At 38.8% G+C, this 24,270-nt stretch overlaps 1 protein-coding gene across 3 annotated transcripts in view; it reads left to right on the forward strand.

The window, feature by feature from the left end:
• Nucleotides 1–24,270, forward strand: part of LOC145276931 (cytochrome P450 2H1-like) — a 70,097-nt gene that overhangs the window by 16,337 nt on the left and 29,490 nt on the right. Inside the window, exon 1 of one of the 3 annotated variants that reach the window (XR_013868057.1) lies at nt 14,970–16,209. The exons of the other annotated variants lie outside the window; for them this stretch is intronic. The gene's annotated coding sequence lies outside the window, so the exon portion shown is untranslated. Of the gene's footprint in view, nt 1–14,969; nt 16,210–24,270 lie in introns of those variants that run through there. 3 annotated transcript variants of the gene reach the window in all.

Consider the following 24,270-nt stretch of genomic DNA (forward strand, 5'->3'; position numbering starts at 1 on the left):
AAAAAAAATAAAAATGAAAACAAACTATAAATATACCAAGCCTCAAAGGAAAATAAAAAGAAAACGACAACAACAACAACAATCGCTTCTGATGATAATCGGACGCACCGATAAAAAAACGCTTGAGAAGAATATGGCTGAGCAACAACTTTTGGGCGCTATTTTATACAATATTCCAGGTGATATAAAAAAGACTACTCGGCGAATGGAAAAGATATCCAGAAAAATCGGAAAAAAGTATAACTCCGTCGTGTTCAATCAGACGTGTTTGAATAATGACTTGCTGCCAAAATATACAAATATATCTATATATATAGCTTACAACTAATTTAGATGATGTTGAATCATCTCTCCTAGCAAACTCCCCGAATATCTAAGTGAAACTAACATACTCTCTTCCATCCCCTCTAACCATTTTAACATGCCTGGTTATCTCCAACTTTGCCGTAAGGACTCAGACAGACATATGCACGGACTTGGAGTCTATATTCGAAACACCCTCCCCTTGATTAGAGAAACAAAACTAGAATCACACGACCAGGCCTTTATGTGCTTTAGACTTACCCTGCAACATAATATTAGCTACTTATATTTTCTCTACTGCTCTCCCTCGACCCAGGACTGTACTCTAATCAACCAAGTCTCTGACAGTATAGATACAGCATTCTCCTTAAATACTAGCGCGCAAGTACATGCATTTGGTGCCTTTATGTCCACCACAGTAAATGACTTGGTTTCTCTACTTACACATAAGCATAGCACATAACTTCTCTATATATCATTCACTATCATAAACAGTTACGTTTCTGACTCGTCTCCCGACAGAACCAACAAGCCTAACTTCTGGATCTATTTCTGGCTACAGTTCCCGATGATTGTGTAACAAATGGCCATAGCCCACCATGGCCTACTAATATGTTCGACCACGTATGTCATATAAGAGGCCACTTTCTGAGAGGTCATTGTGTCTATTACAGAAAGCTGGGGCCGCATAAAACATTAAAAATTTGCAAGAGAAGTAACTCAAATGTCATTTATATTAACTCTTGTAATAATGAGTAATAAACTTCTATTTAAATATATTTTACATTATTTCATTATCAAAATACGTATTTTTATTAATATATAAAATGTTTTTCATCCTTTTTATTTATGTTAATTTGCAAAGCAAGAGTAAAAATGAGTAGTCTCCCTTGGTTTTTTAAAGACTTAAACGATCTTTGTTTACATACATGCGTTTGTGGAGTCTATTACTATTGTATCCGTTATAAATATTGTAAAAAAAAGTCATCATCATTTTTAAAAATATTGTTTAAGTTTTATTATATTTTATTTAACAAAATAGTGAACAAATGTGCCGCATTTGGCTGCAAAACTGGATATAAAAACCATAAAAGTTATCAACGTTTCATTTCCCACATGGCAAATACGATCTGTTTGAGAAATGGACCAAATTCGTAAATCGTGCTGATTGTATTGCAACAAAAAGTTCAGTCTTGTGTGTAAAACATTTTGAGGAAAAATTTAGTTTGAAAGGGAAAAGAAATAAGTTGAATTGGTCCCTACATCCAATACCAACAATTTATTCAGAATTAGTGAATACTAAGTCATCTTTTTACCTACATCAAACACAATTAGAAAGGCTTCAAATGATAGAAATTAGAATGTTGTGATAATGGTAGAAATCACCTTAAACTCTTGACTCAAAGCTTACGAGCCATTACTCAAAACAACAAAGTACTATAAGAAGGCTGACTAGGAAGTCATCAGGGATCCTATGAGAGACACTCCATATAGTAGCATCTTTTCTCTGCCTGTGGAACAGTGTGCAAAGGAGGCCACTGAATGGTTGAAAGCAGCAATTGAAGCACACATTCCTATATGAAAGTACGTTATCAAACCTCACTCTCCACAATCGCTCAAAGGCAGTATGCATTCCGCAGACTTATCCGACATGTCCAATACAAATAGGTAAAAGTTTGCAGAAGCTAGAAATAATTGTAAGAGAGAAATAGCTGCAGCCAAGAGAAGGCTTTCTGAAGTCATCAGAAAACGCATTGAGTCGCAGAAATTAGGAACACGTGATTTCTGGAAAATTGATAACAGTGTATTAAATAATGAATAATCAACAATTCCCTACAATCCAACAACCTTGAGATTACTTGCACAACAACTGAAAAGGCAAATCTACTTGACCAATGTTTAGCCTCTAACCCCACTTTAGACCCTGCAGGCCATCGTCTCTCAAATTTCCCTTTGTGGACAGCAGCCAAAATCGATGACCTGAAAATCACCCCTTCCCTCGTTCATAATGCCATAATAAATCTAGACATCTCAAAGGCATGTGCGCTCGATATTATCCCTGCTATACTATTAAAAAAATGCTCCGCTGAGGTTGCTCTAATTCTCCCCTAGCTCTATAATAAATGCCTTAACGAATCTTGCTTTCCTGGCTGTTGGAAAATTTCTTCTGTTTCACAAGTTTAGAAAAATTCTAGCGAAAGAACTGACCCGCTCAGTAATCGACCCATTAGCCTCCTCCCTCTCTTTGCCAAAATCTTTGAGTCCTTAACCAATCAAGCACTAGTCCGCCATCTCACAGACCATAAACTAGACAAGCCCGTTCTACGGCAGATGTCCTACCTGTAATCTCTGAACGTATATATCAAGAACTGGATAAAGTAGGTGAAGCTAGGTCAGTAGCCCTAGACATATCTAATGCATTTGACAGAGTTTGGCATGATGGTTTTCTCTTAAAATTGCTGTACTTATACTTAACATAATTAAATCATTCTTAGATAAGAGCAAAATCAGGTTTTCCTCGATGGTCGTATATCAAAACAACATGATATGAATGCGGGTGTCCCACAGGGATCAATCCTTGGACCTTTATTATTCCTAATATTAATAAATGACCTCCCTGATAGAATTTTCTCTGAGATGGGGATATTTGCTGATGACATCAAACTCTATAACAGACACGAGGGTAAACCAAATGAATACATATCTAAGGAAATTGCAAGAACTCTAGAGGAAGACCTCCAGTCTTTAGTGGAATGGGTCATAACTGTTTGGTAACGTTCAATGCTGCCAAGACTAAGCTTATTTATTACAAGAAACCTTCTCAACCACCGATTGCCATAGCTAATGATACCCTGCCTGAAAGTACTTCCCTCGATCTCATAAGTTTAACATTCACAGACAACATGAATTGGAACAAATACATTGGAGGCAATTGCCAAGGTTGCTGCGAGAAAGGTGGGCTCTCTCTACCATACTAGAAGGCTACTCACACCTGAGAGTATCGTGTACTTCTACAAGGCTACGGTTCGCCAATGCATGAAGTATTGTTGCCACATCTGGGCTGGTGCGTCTGCCATTGGTCTCTCACCCCTGGATAGGGTTCAATAAAAGAGTCGCCAAACTTATAGGTCATGAACTATCAACTAAACTCCAACCTCTGTCCAATCGCCAAAACCTGGCATCCTTGTGCCTGTTTTACAAGTATTACAATGGTAAGTGCTTTGACGAACTCCGAGCACTAGTACGTTTGCTTGTGATTGGCTGATCGGCGTCTTGTGTCAGATTACAGGCAAATCTGAGCGGTTAATGTTACGTTCGGGCAAGCAAAGCGGACGTTTAGATACAAGTACCGAAAACGTTATTTGTGCGGATGTCATTTACCTTGGTACGTTAATGATTTATTTATTATCACATAACAATCGAGATTATGTGCTTTTCTGTTGTACTTAATTGTCGAAAACGGTGACAGGTACAATCGATGCGATGAATAAGCACCTGGCGGCCCATCAATCAATACGCTTAAACAGCGTCTAGCAATTAAGATAAATCTACAGTCTACCTGCTATGCTTATCATATTGATATATTCATTTAAAACTAGCAGGACCCGTTAAACGGCGTTGCCCAGTGGAAGCATGCCCCTCCCCTTCGTAAAAAGTTTAAGTGAGACTGTTGTTGGTATTGCCTAACCCCCAACCCCCTCATGTTCAGAACGGCTTTTGGAATAGACACTCCCAACATCCTCATGGTAAGAATGGTTTTCGGAAAGCACACCCTCAACCTATAATCCTAACCCCCCTTCTCCGAGGGCCGGGCCGCATCCGTCGCTATCCTGGTTCACGGGAGCATACTTGTGATGTACTTCTGGCCGTGTTCGTCGCTCCCAGCTCACAGGACCATAGATGCAACCCAGCAGGGCTACATTCTTACTTGTCTAGTGGTGGACCCCTCAAGGGTGACCAGACTCTCACTGGTCACTGGAAAATATCTTCTGCTGCTCAGGGCACGCGAAATGTGCATGGCCCTAAGTCTGTGAGGCAACATTGTCGATTTCGGCCGTCACTCTGGCTTCGTGCTGGATCCAGTCTAGCTCCTTCATCATCTGGCGTTAGGGCATACCTGAAATAAACTGCATCTTCATTCAGGCTGGCAAATCGAGAAACAAGGAAAAACTCTGGGACATTTTTATATAACGGAACAAAATAATTATTCATAAATCGTTTTACACTTGTTTAGTCGAGTTCTTTGATTCCAGCTTCATGATGCAGGTTATATAAAGTTCCACTAATCAATTTCCCAGCTAAGAACAAGAGCTTTTCAACTTAGCTCCCATGAGGGTTTCGCCCCCTCCCCAGGCGGGGTGAGAGCGATGTGGACGCCTCGAATGCCAGTCAGCAAAAAGGACTAAGGCCCCTAACTCTAAAAAGCCAATGATTTTTATCAAAATCAGTAATTACCCTTCCACCTTTCTGGAGTTATTCTTTCTTTTCTCTTCCCTTTCTCTCTTTTTTTTCCTTACAACCTATCGCTAGCAAGGCCACGAAACAAAGAACCCCCCCCTCAAAAAAAAAAGAAACCCACTGACAACAAGCACCTGTAAAAAAAAATCAACGAGCGAAGTAATAAGGGCCAAAATTTTGTCCTACCTCTTCTGCTGTTGTCGTCTTCTCTGCATCTAACTGCACCTCTTCTGCAATTGACGGGCTGCTTTTGACCGACTGGTCTTAGCTATGCCCTAAAAGTTCTCTTTGGGTTTATTATATTTTCCAAAAAATTATTTTTTTTATCCTTCTACTGTCTTCTGTCGCTAGGTGGCTGTTTACGTGAGCTGGCCCAGACCTTTTAGTCGATTGACTACAGTCCGTGGTCTGGCTATGCTCTCAGAGTCGCTTAAAAAAAAATGGGAACGGTGTACATTTCTTCCGTTCGTTTTCTCTTTTTTTTTTTTTTTCTTTCAATTTTCCTTTCTCTCGCAGTGAGATTTTGTGTTTTCCTGAGAGGGGAGAAAAAAAAATCGTGTGCCCGTGGAATTCCGTTTGCATGTCTCTTAACGAACGAGATCTCCTGGATCATCGGCACCATTAATGTAACCCCTACAGGGCAGCTCAGGTGCATAGTCTCGTGATTGCGATGCACCTGTAGGCGATACCTGTGGCGTCACCCGTGGGTTCGTCTAGTGGTCGAATTCGTCTTCGCCGTCGTCGTCGGTCGCTCTCCAGTTCCGCTTCCAAATCAGCTTCCAACCGTCACCTGGGCTATCGGAGAAATATTTTGCATTTACAACGGCGTTCCAATCAAAGAAAAGAAAGTCAAAACTTAATTGTTTTTTCTTAACATAGAATTGATTATTGTCTTTGACTTTACAAATAATAGTTACACACGGGCCTAGTCATGCAACTTAGGGGGCTGGCAGTTTTCGTCCATTCACCAAGTTCTCCGTTCTTCATCTACTGTCAGTCCACGGGAAGGAATCAACTGCTCAAGCGAAAAGAAGACCCCAATTAACCAAGTGTCTTGTTTTTATCAAATCAGTCATTCCCCCTTCCCCCTTTTTGGAGTTATTCTTTCTTTTTCTTCCCTTCCTCTCCCTCTCTTCTTTTATCCTATTAATTTGTACTCCCTTTTTCTTCTTTTGAATTTCCTCCCTCTCTCTGTTTCCCTAATTTCTACTCCTCCTTTCGGCTTTATCTATCCCAATTTTTTACCCTCATTGCCCTGAGGTGTTAACTTATCATGTAATTAGGAGTTATTAGTCACCCCAGCTGTCTTCCATATAGCTCCACAGGGTTTTAAAAACAACCTCTTCGTTGTTAACAGATTTTTGACAGTCGTGATATAGGAACAAATTCTCGTTTGTCTTTCTCTTAAAAAACCCACCCCGGCCCTGATGTGATAAGCGATAACTATTTATTTCCATGAGTGATTCGTCATCTGAGTCAAACATTTTCGGCTGGCGACCCTTTTTCCTTTTTTTTCTGACCCTAACTTCCAGAGAGATCGCATCCCCCCACGTACCTTTCAACAGAACATTGTTTCTTTAATAATTTGAATTGTTGTTCTAGCCTAAACACAAACACGACCCTGTATTGTTTTTTTCTGCCAACTCGAGAATCTCATTATCATATTTATTTATTTATTTATTCCCCATCGAAATATTCCACCCCCTCTGGACATCCCTGCCTCTTCCTGTCGCTACATAAGTACAAAATGGAATTTAAAACTGCTTAAGAACAACTATTATCTATTATCATATTTATTTTTTTCTCATTGAAACATTTACTATTTCTTCTCATAAACATCTGTTTTTCCTTGACCAAATGTCAGCATGCCCCCCCATACCTCATCCTCTCTCATCCTCTCTTCCTCTACTTGAAAAGCAAGATCATCTGGTGTCGCCAGGGATCTCGTCATAGAATAAGCGGGTTGAGAGGTAGCAACCATTCAGAAGGGATGGAAATGTGTAAGGGAGAAATCATCATTTTGTGTAAGGGAAATGTAAAGTTAATGCTTTGTATAGGAGTTTATAATCCAGTTAAGAAGGGTGTGGAGGACATAGTTAGAATGTGTGTATATTTTCCGGGTGTGGACTGGTGGCAGGAAGAGGGCTGTATAAGCAGGGGGCAAAATTAGAACTACTTCCTCTGTAAATGATGGCAATTGTCATGATGACTCTCCTATGATGCAATATAGGGTTTTAATAAAACGAATAAGTGTGTCTATAACGGCGGTTAAAAGTTAGAGAAGATGGCTGATAATAATTTAGATATAATAAATTTGTATGTGGCATCTGTTCTTACAAACCTACGGTAATTTGGTCCCGAGGGGAATTTCTGCGCCTCTTTTATTATATATATATATACATACATACTGTAACCTCGACCAAGGGAGTTATGAAATATTTGAAATTTTATTGAACTGTGATTCATTCTCGAAATGCACATGTAATGGCGATTAAGATAAACTGCCGAAAATAAACACTTAACCCAGAGCCTAATTAGGTAATTACTTTTTATAAACAAACCATTTTTACACTTACATGCACACACACAATACAGACACAAAACAGACAAACATGTATGTATGTATGTATGTATGTATGCATGCATTCATGCATGCATGTATGTATGTATGTTTATGCAAAATTTTTCATTTAAACAACCATCGTTAAAAATAACAGGAATCGTCGGCTTGATTATACATGTTTTATTTTTCGATTTTTTCCAATGAAAAATTATTTTTAATAATTTTAGCTAATATATATATATATATATATACATATATATATATATATATATATATATATATATATATATATATATATATATATATATATATATATTAGCTACAATTATTAAAAAATAATTTTTTCATTAGAAAAAATCGAAAAATAAAACGTATAATTAAGCCGACGATTCCTGCTATTTTTAACGATGGTTGTTTAAATGAAAAAATTTGCATAAACATACATACATACATACATGCATACATATATATATATATATATATATATATATATATATATATATATATATACCTCAAATCTGCTCTTTCTCCCCTACTTTTAGAAATTTTAATATTTCCTTCTTAATATTTATTTCCTAATGTCCTCTAAGCTAGCTGTTGAATTCCCTTACATGTAACGTATCTCCTTTTCTTCTCTTCTGATGAAAAGCATTGGTCTTCGAAATTCTTAGGTAGAAAGGGCATATATAAACCCTCCCCTCACCGATGTCCTTTCCTTATATTTTGTATTTTGTATTTGTAAATAATTTATATATATTTCTATATATATATATATATATATATGTTTTATTTTACCGTTTTATCTGTTTGGTTACATATGTTTCAGATCTTGGACCATGTTTACGATCCAACAGCCTCGTCACACCTTACAGAAGTGGTTGTTAGTATTAGGAAGAATTGTTTTCGAAGAAATACGAAACAAAAGGGGGATTGAGGTAGGAGATAATAAGGGGGGGAGAGAGACAATATTTCAGCTTTGAGGGTTAAGATATATTAGATTGTATTGTGTGAGGGGTAGCAGATTCAAGTAGGCGTGGGTGGAGATATATAGATATAGGGAGGAGGAGGGGGAGAGAGGATGGTAAAGAAAAGAAAATAGGGGATGGGGTAAGGACAGGAGGGGGAATTTTCAATTTTTAGGTTTTAAATTTTAACTGCCTTTTGCTTGTTCAGTAAGGTATATTAAGTTGATGAAAGAGAGAGAGAGAGAGGGGGGGAGAGCGAGAGGGAAAGAGAGGGAGAGCGAGAGGGAAAGAGAGGGAGAGAGAGGGGGAAAGGATTAGTGTAGATGTCATGTTTTTGACAGGTGCAGGGTTCATTTAAAATTTTCGTAGTCGCTATACGTCGACTTGTCCATTTCAGTTTACAATGGGTTGAGTTTTTTCTAATACATACGTTAACGCACGCGCAAATACACATACATACATATACATATATATGTAGATTTCTACACATCCGTATACAGACATATACGCACACACACACACATATATATAAACAATGTATATGAAGACATACATGGATCCATATGCAGACATACACACACATACACACAACTCTTATACACACATATACACTCACAAATATATATATAGACACACATATATATACATATATATGCACATATATCTGTATATGGATGTGTAGAAATGTACATATATATGCATATATATGCATATGTATGTATGCGTATTTGCGCGTGCGTTAACGTATGTATTAAAACCCCCCATTGTAAACTGAAATGGACATGTCGACGTATAGCGACTACGAAAATTTTAAATGAACCCTGTACCTGTCAAAAACATGACATCTACACTAACCCTTTCCCTCTCTCCCCCCCCTCTCTTTCCCTCGCTCTCTCTCTCTCTCTTTCCCTCTCGCTCTCCCTCTCTTTCTCTCTCTATATATATTTTATAATATAAAGCTGAATGTCTGTGTGTATGTGTGTGTGTCTGATCACGAATAGGCTCCTATATGGTTGACTATTTTAAACTCAATCGCAGACCCCACAATTTTTATGACCCACCGTTCTGCCAGATCAAACATACACATTCCTGATCCTCGATACATCGTCTATCATTATATGTAATCAGTTTTTTAAAATAGTCAACCATATAGGAGCCTATTCGTGACCAGACATACACACAAACACACACAAACACACACACACACACACACACAGAGAGAAACGTTCAGCTTTATATTGTAGAAGATATATTGTTACATGCCCCTTTGGGGGTCATATTTAAAAGATTCAACGATATTAAGTTAGAAACAGTCTATATGTCGAGAGGGTCATCGACAGGAGCATGCGTTAGACAACACTTCGAAATCTCTCACCGTCAAAACTTTAATAACGTATAAGTTATTACTAGGGCTGTGACAACAGCATATTCTTTTCATTGTTTTGACTCTTGAGTATATATCTATTAATATCTTATATGTTTTTTATATGGACTAATGTTGTTCTCGATTGATTGACTGTGTCTTACTGTGTCGGATATATACTTGAGAGGCAAAAGAATGAAAAGAATATTCTGTTGTCACAGCCCTAGTTATAACAATTTCAATTTAGAAATGATGTCTATAAGCTCAGAAGTGGTTATGTCAATTATAGGTGCAGTTAAACAAAGTGTAAGTTCAGGTTGACCGTTCTTCGATTATTCTTTTTCCTTATTTCCTGTATTGGGTTAGAAATATAGCAGAGTTCGTATGACAATGTCTGAATAAAGAAATACAAAGACGATAATTTGGTTATAAAAATGTTAATGTAATCTTTTTTTTTTTTTTTGAAAAATTATGACAAAGAAGAGTCGAAGATAATTTAAATTACAATGTCAGGCAACAAAAAAAAATGAATCAGTTGAAAGATTTTTTTAAGAGGGTTCATGTAATATAGGTGTTATGAACACAGTAAAGCTGATTCATTCGAGAAATTTCTTAATTTCTCTCCCCCACCCTCGTTTTGTTTTGTTTTGTTTTGTTTTTTTCTTTTAAATTCAAATCATATCTTGTCTCTTTTTTTTTTCTTCTTTAATTTACTATTTTATTTTATTTCCTCCGTTTTCCAATCAGAAAAAAAATGACTCTTGCTTGAACTCTTGCTTGAACATAAATTTTCACATGGATTTCAATCGCCGTTCAAGGTTATTTTCAACAGTTGCTAATATATATCTATATGACTTAACAAATTTCCAATTATGAAATTAATTTCTTTCCGTTTTGGATCAAGAATGATTATAATCAAAGTATCATTTTTTTTATTTTTCTGAAATTCCTGTATTTTCAAATCGAGAACTAACATAAGATCTGTAAGGGACTAGGATATATAAATCCTAATTCCGTCACAAAAGAATAATGAAACGAATTGAATTGAAGGAAACAAAGACTCAATTGATGGCTAAGATAAACGTCGTTTATTTACTGTTGAAAGAATGTTTTAGATATAACATGTGTTCATGTCCGCGTGGGTGTAACTATCGTTCGTTGCGGGACTGGTGTTGTAGAAAGAAAAGGAAATGTGTGTTCATCTCAAGTTCGGGTCACTATCGTTTGTTCGCGCGTGGAAAGAGAAGTGAGTAATGTAATAGAACGAGAAATGGCAGTCCATCGTGTAGACAAAGAAAAGGATAGAGGGTTGACGTCAGTTAGCAGTCAGCTACGCGAAGGTGTTCTCAGGGACCAGTAGTAGATAGAGAGAGAAAGAGTGTAAAGTGTACATACTGTTCGTTAGCCTTTTGTCCCACGTAGTAGCAAATGGCGTGAGGTACGCGCGGTCGGTCCGTAGACCGACCAGCTCGAAAGCTGGGCCGAAAAGAAAGAAGCCGCTTATGCTTTTTCTTTTATACTTGTTTCCGGTGGTCTTTTGCGCATGTGTGGATTTCCATTGAAAGGAAGTGACGTCGTCCATCTGTGTGTACGTTTGCGCGTGTGTGAGTACATGTGTGTACGTTAGCGTGTGTGTATATACACGTGAATGTGAGTGTATGTACGCGAACGTGAATATATGTACTTGTGTGGACGTGGGCGCGTATGTTTGTGTGCGCGTATGTATATAACAAGTAATATAGCTTGAAATGTGAACGCGTGTTTTTGTGTGAGACTTGAAAAGGCTCGCGCAGATCCTTTGTTCTCAGCACAAGATTGAAGTTACTAAAATCGTAAGACACGTTTTATTACGCCTCACTTCAATGGTTTATATTTAACACGAATACATCATGAGATTTCATCATAAACAAAATCTTATCTTTCAACAGGACGTAATTGTCGTTAATGAGGGGTTTTTTTTGTTTTGTTTTTATTTTTTTGTTTTTGTTTTTTTTTGTTTCTTTTTTCTTTTTTTTCTTTTTTTTTTCACACAATGCGCCATAACTCAATCTTTCTTTAGACAACTTCAATTCAAAGAACAAAGCAGGATGTAAGCTCGTAAAATATTTGCACTCACCGATTCTATAATATCTCGGATTTTTTTCTGGTTGCAATTCTTTTTGATCCGGTAGTTATCCCTTTTGTCTTGATCGCCAAATTCTTATTAGCGTCGATTTTCTGTTGTATTCTGAAAAAAAAAATCCTACGTCTACTACGTCTAGAAGAGAAAAAGTGACCCAATATATATATATATATATATATATATATATATATATATATATATATATATATATATATATATATATATATATATATATATATATATATATATATATATATACATTATTGGTCACTTTTTCTCTTCTAGAGATATTGGTTAAATAATAACAGACGACTTACATCTGCATATTTTCTATTTCAACCTTTCAAGCGGCCTTATTCTGTTCGGATTTCAGGCATAAACCGATTAACTTGCCCTACTTGTTTGGTACACTAGTACGTCCTGTTGCTTCAGGAACCATCTTTAGGGATTAAGGATCGAGTAAAGAATAAAAGTTCTTGAATATTTTTGTCCTGGGTTTGGCAGGAATCGTTGATATCAGTTGTAGGATTAATAAAAATAGAATATCCAAGCATGGATTTTAGGGCATTTTCACTATTTTGGGAAAGTAATTTTATTAATTGCTGGCTTTATATATATATATATATATATATATATATATATATATATATATATATATATATATATAATTTTATCTTTAATTACTTTTATGTAATATATATTAAATTAATTATTAAATTAAATATATATTAATTATCTTATTATTATTATTATATATATATATATATATATATATATATATATATATATATATATATATATGTATATATATATATATATATATATATATGCTAACAGGCCGCCCGGCATTGCCCGGTCGTGATGAAGTACACTTAAATATGATATCTTGATTAAAACAGATTTCGTATTTAATATTATATATCATATTGGACCCAATATATAGTAATGATTTAAAAAGCTAAAAATAAAAATGACTCGTGCGCCACCACCAAGAGTCGAAACCAAAACGTTTAGCTTATGATTTACTTTTTCCTTTGACATTAATGCCTGGCCTATGAAGACATGTTTGCTGCAGGACTAAACATTAAAACATGAACCGATAGTTAGTACGTCACGCATGCATATTTGTAATGCTGTCGTTTGACTTTCACCTGGCAAATTCCATTTTTTCCAATTTTCAAACTTTTGCACCGATTTTCCTCGGCTAAAACTCAAATATAAAGTTTTGCATGGGATCAAATACCCTATATGAAGTTAGACCAAAACTGACAGAGGAGTTTGGTAGGCAAAATTTTTTAAACAAATATATATATACATACACATACATGAATATATATAGAAAGAGTTTTGTATTTACTATAAGCTTTTTACGCAAATATTACGCAAGTATAAATCATGTAGAATATCTGCATTAATATAATTCCATGTAATAGTTAAATAAAAATTATCATCTGATAAAAAAAATGTAAAAACTAATAGAGAATTTAACTAAAATATTTTCAAGAATATGCAAATTAACTAGATCTTTTGCAAATGAATGTAATCCTACGATCCATATATCACAAAGTTGTATTTTCTTTTTCTAATAAGTAGAAAAAAGTGTTCTTAATATAAATATCAATACACAAAAAAAACACAAATGTATATAAGTATAGATATATATCTATTTCATATATCTACATAAAATTGTATGTATCTATGTTCAGTAGTTACTCTAATAGTGCTCAATACGTGAATTCTTTCTTCGCTCGTTTTTTTGGAGGGAATATAGCTACATTTTCTTCCTGTTAGAATAACATCGACTCCTTGCAATAGCCTTATAAATTTCCACAAAAATGGAACACGGACAATTCTGTGTAGCTTAATTGCCACATACACTTTCAAAATTTACTACCTAGACAGATAGGTAGTATTTTTTTTAAAATGTATATGGCAATTAAGTTCAAAACAGTAATATAGAAATATTAATATAAATATTAGTTATGGAACGATTCAATGTTTTTCCCAGATTCTCATCAAAATTCTGGATTCCGATTTAAATTTAAAATGAATAAGATTTTATTTCATATTTATTTTAATAAGGATAACAATTTATTCGTGTTTGTATACGTGTATATGATTATGATGCTTTTTTTTTTTCATTTTTTTTTTATATTAATGGCTCACCACTAAGCAAGCTGTAAAAAACACTGGAATTTCTTTCCTCTTGCAGAGAGCGGCCTCTGTAAGGTGGTTGGGTTACACAGTTAGACTTACACAACCAGGCTCCTGGGCGTATTAATTTCAACCAAAACTTTGAAGGACTACTTCCACACTCTTTCGAATTTACACATCAGTAACAGAGATAAAGTGGTCAGCCATAGCCTAGAGCGACACGAAGACTCCCTTTTTCATTTGGCTACTACACCAAGATATAAAAGAGGGCACCACTTCTTTCCTAATTTTTTTTTTAACACAGGAATCACCACTCATCAAGACCCGATGGGCACTCGAGGATAAGGGTTAATGAATATAAGGTGGGAGTTTAGTACTTGTTAATGGTGTAAGTTGGATATAATGTGATTATTTACAGGTACGGTTCAACAATAACTCGTTTACATTGAATTTGAAGGCTACCATACTGTAGTCGGCTGGGAAGTAGGCCATTGGGACAGTGTTCCACAGATGGGCAGTTCTAGGAACAATCTTTGTTCGTGGAATCTGCATTTAGATTTAGGCACAGATAGAGAGTGGGGGAAATTGTTGATAATGATTGTAGCTAGTCGAGTGTTCTTACCTTAATCATCACTTTAATCTAGTTTCTTCCATAATATTACGCAAGTAAAACTCACATTTGACCTTGTGTCTAACCTGCTGAAGATGAGGAAAATAAAGTAATGCTGAGATCTTAGAAAGGCACATCGAGTACCATTTTGAACTCTTCAATGACTCGCATGTAGATTGAACACTGATTTTCTTGGCATTACCGCCTATTTAAGATGATAGTTTAGTATCTGTTCTGTTGTTATGAGATCATATTCCCAAGCATTACCTTCCTTCTTTGTGGGGTAGTGCAGTTTGTTCGTAATGATACTATCCTCTTAGGTGAACACTCTCACCATTGTACCAAACTGGGTCGTTCATTGCAGAGTAAAGTGACAACTATTAAGCTTCTTTTATTGCTTATCTCCCTCCCACGGCAGGATGATGCGATACAAGGTGAGGAAAATAGGATTTGATACGCCAGCGCTTTAGTGGAAGAACACTTGGCTTGCATAAAATGTCTGGGTAGCCCTGTAGGTAGGGGTGCCTCAGGCGATTAACAATAAACTAATCTCTTCTCAATGGGTGAGAAGGTAAAGCCTACGAGGGTGGATCTCCTAGAATAACACAGGATCAGAAGCATAGACCTCAGTCAACAGGGAAACAAACAATCTTAACAATCTTAACCATCTTAACAATCTTAACAATCTTAACCATCTTAACAATTAACCATCTTAACAATTAACCATCTTAACAATCTTAACCATCTTAACAATCTTAACCATCTTAACAATTAACCATCTTAACAATTAACCATCTTAACAATCTTAACCATCTTAACAATTGCTTAGAATCTTTTGGTTTTGCTTCCGAGAAAAAAAAAAGAAAAAAAAACTTCTTTCTTAGAAAACTTATCCGGTCTGAGTTAAGGCGTAATTTGTAAATGATTCATGAACGGCGCAGTTTATCAGAATATGCGATATTTCCAACTCCGCCATTCCACAACATTCCAGTCACGGAACTGTTACCAAAAATACTTGAAAATTCTAGCATTAACGTTATTATCACGTTATCTAAATTAGATATCTGTGGGAACATGCCAACCGGATGCTAACGTCTCCAGCATAAGAGACCAAATAAAAAATCGTCGTTTGCACATGGCTCCACGCATCGCCTCCGTTTGGAAAAAGAAAAATAAGAAACCATAAAAGAATTATCAACCAATGGCAGAGCTCCCCGCCGAAAATAAAGGCCTAAAATATCACAGCCGCTGGGAGCCGGTTTACGACTATAAAAGGAGGGGACCAGAAAGAAAAGAAGAAGAGATTCGCCCAGCTGCGTCAGTGAACGCACGGACATTCTTCCACCCGACCTAAAGAGAAGAAGAAGAAGAAGAAGAAGAAGAAGAAGAAGAAGAAGAAGAAGAAGAAGAAGAAGAAGAGGAAATAAGGCACCAGTGAACTGAAGCCAACTCCGCTCTCGCGTTATGGGCCAAGATGCCTTCAATTCTAACAATGCCTATTTCACACAAACCAAAGAAGAAAAAGAAGAAGAAAAACACAGGAGGCGAAGACGCCGCGCTGCTAGTTGTTGATAAATGTAGTTGCCGCTCTCAAGTTAAAAGCCTGGACACATATCACCGAAGTAGCACGACCGGCCGCCCACTTACCACCCCCGTCGTCTGAAAAGATAAGTACGCTTTGTTTAATTATATTACCCTACAAAAGTTCATTCCTTATCAATGCATACACACGCTGGACTACCATTCTCAATTTTCCTACAACCTTTATTTCTCTTCCCACGCGCGAACAAACAATAGTGACCCGAACTTGAGATGAAAACACATTTCCTTTTCTTGCTACAACACCAGTCCTGCAACGAACATTGGTTACATACGCGCGGACATGTTATAACTAAAACGTTCATTCCTTTCAACAGCAAATAAACCACGTTTACCTTCTCCATTAATTGAGTCTTTGTTTCCTTCAATTCCTCATTCGTTTCATTATTCTTTTGTAACGGGATTGGGGTATTTATATATCTTAGTCCCCTACATATCCTTAACATTTTCTTGGCATTTTTTTTTAAATAATGTCATGGGTTACCATACCCTATATTAAAGTATTAATACAGTAGAACACCGGGATAGGGTGGCCATAGATTACAGTTTTTTTCAAGTTACGATGTGGAATACGATGTTTTTCTGTACCCTGGTTACGGTATTTGCTTCACCTTACGATGCTATTTATAATGTTATTTGATTATATGCATGTGTATTATATACTGTACTATATTTTGTTAATAATTTTTAATGCTGTATCCCGGGGTTCTACTGTATTTATATTAATATAAATATTACTGATGTGTAAATTCAAAAGGGTTTCGATCCTATGGCTTCGTTGAAAGAATGGATAAGAGTTTGTTTTTTTTTGTTTGTTTAGTAGAGGTAAAAAGAAAAAAAAATAGCCAAAGTAGCAAGATCGGGCCACAGGGGAAAGCCAAGGAAAACCTGAGAGAATTTGGTAAGGATGGAGTGGATAGAAAGAGAGATAAATAAGGACCTGGCCAGAGATAGACAATTTCTAAAAGCCGTCCAACACATGCTAGCATTTAAAACGGACGTTAGATCAATTATTATTATTATTATTATTATTATTATTATTATTATTATGGTGATGATGGTGGGGGGTGACGACGACGACGACGACGACGACGATGATGATGATGATGATGATGATCTAAACCTATGTCATTTTTGTAAAATCTTTTCACCGCCTGTCTTTATACAATGTATGTAATTCAAAGTAACTTGCTTCCTGGTAGGATATCTGGCACTCCCTCTACTCACAGGGATTGGACTGCATTGAAGAGCAGAGAATACAGGACCATGTAGCGTTCAAAAAGACATGCTTGTCAGGCCATCCCTGCTCCACCCGGCACCTCCTTCACATGCCCGATCTGTGACCGCACGTGTGGGTCCGGTTGTTTGGTTGGTTGTTTTGTCTTATGGCATATCAACCTTTTTGGGTTATTTAATGCCGAATCCAGTTATTTTGGAAACAGTTTTTATGCTTCAAGTTCTTTATTGTATTTATTTACTTCCCCATCAAAGCAAATTAGGCACAAAGCCGATTTTTATGGGGGGTAAAAACCAGCTCCCCTAAAAGTAGGCAAAAAGGGGGCACTCTGGTTACCAAAAATAATAATTGTCCCAGTATAGAGGGTTTCCCTTCCATTGACTGGTACAAATTATCTTAAGTGCAGCATCTGCAGAACAGATACTACACTTTGATCCCCGCCCGAAGGCCAAGAACAACAGGGTGTTGATTTATTTGCTTCCCCACTGAGCAAATTAGGCACAAGGCCGATTTTTAATGTGGAGAGGGAGGCGGGAGGAAAAAGAGGACCAGCTCCCGATGGGTGGGAAATGGGAGCTGGATAGTGACAATTGGTATGAAGGGTTGCCCCTACATTGACCAAGGTATTATCTGTAGGGTTACCCCCACATAGGGTCTTTGCTTGCAGTATCTGCCGGAACAGATATTACACTTTGATCTTGGCCCGAAGGCCAAGAGGTATTTATTTGCTCCCCCACTGAGCAAATTAGGCACAAGGCCGATTTTTAAAGTGACTAGTGAAGGGGAAATGGGGACCAACTCCCCGGGGAGTAGGGTAGCTGGATAGTGACAATTGGTATGAAGGGTTGCCCCTACATTGACCAAGGTCTTATATGTGGGGGTTTCCCCCACATATGGTCTTTGCTTGCAGTATCTGCCGGAACAGATACTACACTTTGATCTTGTTTATATATTTTATTGCTTTAAAAATTTTGAAAATACAATTAAGTAAAAAAAACAAAAGATTTTCAAACAACAAAATTAGGCACAAGGCCCTACAAGAAATTGGGGCGGGGAAGGGTTCAGGATCTTTGTGACTAAAGTGATTAAAAGTAAGAAATGTAGACTTTGGAGTCTTACTCTTGGCTGGCAACATTTACCAAAATACCTCATTCACTCTATGGATCTTAAAATAACTAATAAATCCCCAGCGTTTAAGAATCAAAAACATATTTACAATTTATAAACAGTTGTCTGTGTGTTTGTGTATGCATTTTTTTTTTAATTTAAATTTTTGTGTGTGTGTGTGTGTGTGTGTGTGTGTGTGTGTGTGTGTGTGTGTGTGTGTGTGTGTGTGTGTGTGTGTGTGTGTGTGTGTGTGTGTGTGTGTGTGTGTGTGTGTGTGTGTGTGTGTGTGTGTGTGTGTGTGTGTGTGTGTGTGTGTGTGTGTGTGTGTGTGTGTGTGTGTGTGTGTGTGTGTGTGTGTGTGTGTGTGTGTGTGTGTGTGTGTGTGTGTGTGTGTGTGTGTGTGTGTGTGTGTGTGTGTGTGTGTGTGTGTGTGTGTGTGTGTGTGTGTGTGTGTGTGTGTGTGTGTGTGTGTGTGTGTGTGTGTGTGTGTGTGTGTGTGTGTGTGTGTGTGTGTGTGTGTGTGTGTGTGTGTGTGTGTGTGTGTGTGTGTGTGTGTGTGTGTGTGTGTGTGTGTGTGTGTGTGTGTGTGTGTGTGTGTGTGTGTGTGTGTGTGTGTGTGTGTGTGTGTGTGTGTGTGTGTGTGTGTGTGTGTGTGTGTGTGTGTGTGTGTGTGTGTGTGTGTGTGTGTGTGTGTGTGTGTGTGTGTGTGTGTGTGTGTGTGTGTGTGTGTGTGTGTGTGTGTGTGTGTGTGTGTGTGTGTGTGTGTGTGTGTGTGTGTGTGTGTGTGTGTGTGTGTGTGTGTGTGTGTGTGTGTGTGTGTGTGTGTGTGTGTGTGTGTGTGTGTGTGTGTGTGTGTGTGTGTGTGTGTGTGTGTGTGTGTGTGTGTGTGTGTGTGTGTGTGTGTGTGTGTGTGTGTGTGTGTGTGTGTGTGTGTGTGTGTGTGTGTGTGTGTGTGTGTGTGTGTGTGTGTGTGTGTGTGTGTGTGTGTGTGTGTGTGTGTGTGTGTGTGTGTGTGTGTGTGTGTGTGTGTGTGTGTGTGTGTGTGTGTGTGTGTGTGTGTGTGTGTGTGTGTGTGTGTGTGTGTGTGTGTGTGTGTGTGTGTGTGTGTGTGTGTGTGTGTGTGTGTGTGTGTGTGTGTGTGTGTGTGTGTGTGTGTGTGTGTGTGTGTGTGTGTGTGTGTGTGTGTGTGTGTGTGTGTGTGTGTGTGTGTGTGTGTGTGTGTGTGTGTGTGTGTGTGTGTGTGTGTGTGTGTGTGTGTGTGTGTGTGTGTGTGTGTGTGTGTGTGTGTGTGTGTGTGTGTGTGTGTGTGTGTGTGTGTGTGTGTGTGTGTGTGTGTGTGTGTGTGTGTGTGTGTGTGTGTGTGTGTGTGTGTGTGTGTGTGTGTGTGTGTGTGTGTGTGTGTGTGTGTGTGTGTGTGTGTGTGTGTGTGTGTGTGTGTGTGTGTGTGTGTGTGTGTGTGTGTGTGTGTGTGTGTGTGTGTGTGTGTGTGTGTGTGTGTGTGTGTGTGTGTGTGTGTGTGTGTGTGTGTGTGTGTGTGTGTGTGTGTGAAAAAATAAAATTCAATTTCATTGGAAAATAAAAAGTTTTTAAATTAAGAGAAAGATTGTTCGTGGAGTGGGGAAAACTAATCAAAAGTGTCCATATCAAAAACAAAAGATAAATCCTACTGGGTTGTTAGTAAGACCCCCCCTCCCTGTACTAATCTAGGTTACTAGACCCCCCACTGTTTTCCGGGGAACCGAAAACAAGCAGGGCGATCCCTAATGGGGATTGGGGAAAATACCTTAATGGAAGTGGGAGAAAACAAAGGTGGAGGGAGGGTTGGAAGGTGACCTCTGAGTAGGGGAGTGACCGGGGATGTTGAAAAAGCAAGGATGTGACACAAAGGGGAAAGGCAGACTCAGAGGTTCTCTAGTACCAAAAAATAAAATCAGGAACAAGATCTCATTTATACCACCAGTCAAGAGTCTTCTTAAGTTTTTCTTAGCTAGAACCTAAGCGGGATGGGTTCCGAAGGCCCCAGCACTGCCCGTGCCATGCTTAAGGAGGAAACACGTATTGAAACTTGGCTCCTCGACGGATGCACAAACTAGTGCTGTGCACCCACCTCTTGTCAAATTCCACTCTAGGCAACCTCCTCCAATCGCATCTGATCTTTACTTTAAGCAAATGTTTAAAGTAAACGATCAGATTCCGATCAGGAACAGATGTCCCTTCGTGGACCAACTTGAGGCACGTGATCCAAATCACCATGCGCGCTACTGCCAGGATCGCCAGGAAAACCATGGGGAACGGCGGCTCCATGTTGTACACAAAATAACCTTCGTCGAGATCGAGCGGACATTCGGCATCGATGCGAGCCGTTACCCCACCGACGTACTCCAATAAGGGCTGGATCCGGCTGCAACTAAAAAACGCGTGCCCGATCGTTTCGGGTTCGCGTTCATCACAGCGCGGACAGAAGCCTCTCGTATGTTCTTTATACCAGCAGAGTTCGTCGAGAAGGGGCAGCGCGTTTCGGACCAGTCGCCAGGTGAGGGAAAATTCCGAGTTGTTCCCGTCCCGGTGCCCAACTCCAATGAGAACGGACAACCTCCATCGACCATCCCATTCGCCTACAAAGTGGATCCTTCACGGTCCCCTCCACTAGCTCCCGATAAAGTTTCTTTCTTGGCTGATCGAGGACACTGGTCCCCGGCAAAGCTCTAAGAGCGGTCCGGCATTCGGAGAAGAACTTAGACTCCCCCCTCGGTCTACTATGACCTTCTACCAAGGGGTTGGGTTTGAGATTGGGAAACGAATTCTCAACCACAGGGACCCAAGGAGCGTTTTCTTCAAGCGAACGACCCAGGAAAGCCAATCTCTCGGCATTTCTATGACACAAGAGACTGGGCTGACCCAGGGCTCCCTCGTTCGGACTCTGGACACAGACCTCTCTGCAGACATAATGCTTACCATCGTTCCACAATAGTGAATCGAGGCGCCCTGCAAGCGGGTTAGTCGTTCTGCAGGGAGAGGAAGTACAGACAATCGGTAAAGGATGAACGGAAAGATGTATGTAGCACACACCTCTGCCTGATCCTTCAAGGACAATTTCCTTCCAATCCAAGTCTTCACCGACGATTTGACCTTGCCATATACTTCCGACCAATTCTTTTCCAGCTGAAGTCCTGATCCAAACCAGACACCGAGAATACGGACCGGTCCATTGGTCCAGCTGAAAATACCTGGAAGCGAGTTTACCCCAGTCCAGGCCCCCAACTGCAGGCCAGCAGACTTGCTGCGGTTGAAGATGGCCCCTGTGACTTCTTTGTATCGAGCGAGCGCCTTGACCACCGCTTGAACGTCCGTGTGGCAAGACACGAACACGGTGATGTCATCAGCGAACACGGAAACCCTGGCTCGTGTGCCTCCAGGGAGAGCTATTCCACGCAGGACTGGTGTAGCCGCCTCGTCCCTTAACTTGCGAAGGAGGGGTTCCAACGCCAGGACGTACAACAGAGGTGACAGCGGACAACCCTGACGCACCGACTGAGAGACAGCGAATGACTCCGACAGCTTACCATTGATCTGCACCGCTACCGTCGGCCTATCATACAGGACAAAGATCCACTTGCGGAAGTCCAGATTAAATCTGGCGGCCTCTAGCACAGCTCCCAGGAACCGATGGTCGACCCTATCGAATGCCTTGGACTGATCTAACCTGATCAGCGCGGCTTCGGCGGCGTCTTCTGTCCCCTCTATGATCGAGCGTATCAAATGCAAATTGTCTTGAATCGATTTCCCCTTCACAGCATAAATCTGGTCCGGTTCGATCAAGTCAGTGATGACAACCTGCAAACGATTCGCAAGAATCTTTGCTAAAATCTTTAACTCTGTGTTTAGCAGAGTCAAGGGCCTAAAATCGTCGAAATTTTCCACCCCACCATGCCGTTGACCTTTCCTCAGCAATGTTATCACTCCCTTCATCACCTGTCCAGGGATGGAACCCTGAGCAAACCAATGGTTGAACATATCCTTCAGAATAGGGACCAACATGGGCGACAGCCTCAAGTAGAACTCGTAGGGTAAACCATCATGCCCTGGGGATTTGTTGTAGCCGACCTGCTTCAACGCAGTAATGACCTCTACTACACTTTGATCTTCGCCCGAAGGCCAAGAACAACAGAAAAAAGGTTCAAGTTCTTTATATCTTCAAATATTTATTTGTAGAGTTTGGTTTCGTTGTTTTATTTTACAATATCAACCATTTTGGGGCTATTTAATGCCGAATCCAGTTATTTTGGAAATAGTATTCATGTTGTATCCAGTTATTTTGTAGAAGGTTTTTTTTCTTCAAGCTATTTGTATCTTCAATCACTTGTTTGTAGTGTTTGATTTGGTTGATTTATAGTGGATTTTATCGTTTTTGTTCTCTTCAATGCAGAACATGAATGAGTTTTGCAATGAGAGGGGGAAAAGGATTACAGTATTAATGTTTGGCACATTTTAAATTACGAAACCAGTCAGGAAGTCGGGGGAGATAGAAAGAGAAAGAGGAAATGGGAAAAAAGGAAAAAGGGGGTTTTTGTTCTTGTTTTTGGTTTTGCGGTACATAATCAAGTTTTGCCAAAGGAAGTAGAAAAACAAAACGCGGTTCGGTGCGTTTCATCTCAGGAAGCCAATATCTTCAGACAGCCTGATCTGGTAGCACCAGTGTTGTTGGTCCGGAATAAAACTATTAAAACATCAGCAGACTCACTAGCATAAGATCATCAATATTAGATAACAATGGACAACCAAAAAGAAGAAGAAAATGAAGAAAAAAATGAAGAAAAAAAATAAGAAAAAAAGAAGAAAAGAAAGAAGAATTCTCCAAAATTGTTATAAAATTTCAACCAAATTTAGTAAAGTATTTTTTTTTTGTTAATGTCGAATAATAACATTTTTAATCGGTTACTTGTCCTGATACACATGATTATACAAGCATCATCACATTAAAAAACTGGTTCTCGTTAGATAACCAAAGTTAAGCGACATTGTGCGACCATTTGCGAATACTAGGCACTGTGTATATTCAGGTAAGAGGGTGAGATACATACCCCTACCTTACACAGTTCCAGGTCACCATTGGGGAAGGTGTAGCACCTGTTAACCTCCCTCTGATATTTTATAGGGTTACTATACAGGGCGTAGATGGTGTTACTCAGCTATGATGGAGGCAACACATCTAGTAAAGAGGGTGCCTGTTGAAAAACCAAACCCGACAGAGGAAGCCTGTTGGCTCTGCAGGGTAATCTTCTTGTGATGCTGTCACAAACCAAACAATTTGTCACAAGAGGGCCAGCATTAAAGTAGTAAGGCAAAGAAAACTGTCATGAGAATGCTCACGTCAGTGCGCAATCTGGTCTAATAGGAGATAATAAACCATAAGTGTAATATAGTGCATATGGCTCTACAGAGTGGAACGATAAAAATGTCGTCCTAAAGAAAATAACATTACAGCTTTATTTTAAAACTTTTATTGAAAAAAATCAATTCAGGTAGCTTGATTATCTAGTAGAGCTGACATCTATTCAATGTAGCCACCTTCAGCCTCAATCACCGCATTAGTACGAGTCCAGAAATGGGAGTATGCCTTTTCCACCAGCGCCGGCAGAAGACAACTCTTCTTTCACCAGAACATTCTTGAGACTTCTTGGGCTTTTGTATTCAACAAACTCTTTATCTTTCATCGTCATCAGTCGCAAAAAAAAAAATAATTATAAAAAAATTGCTACAACTTTGTACCCTTCTCTCACTGACCCCCT

This window comes from Euprymna scolopes, chromosome 5 (genome assembly GCF_053919585.1).
Source record: "Euprymna scolopes isolate OS-2025 chromosome 5, ASM5391958v1, whole genome shotgun sequence".
Classification (NCBI taxonomy): Eukaryota; Metazoa; Mollusca; class Cephalopoda; order Sepiida; family Sepiolidae; genus Euprymna; species Euprymna scolopes.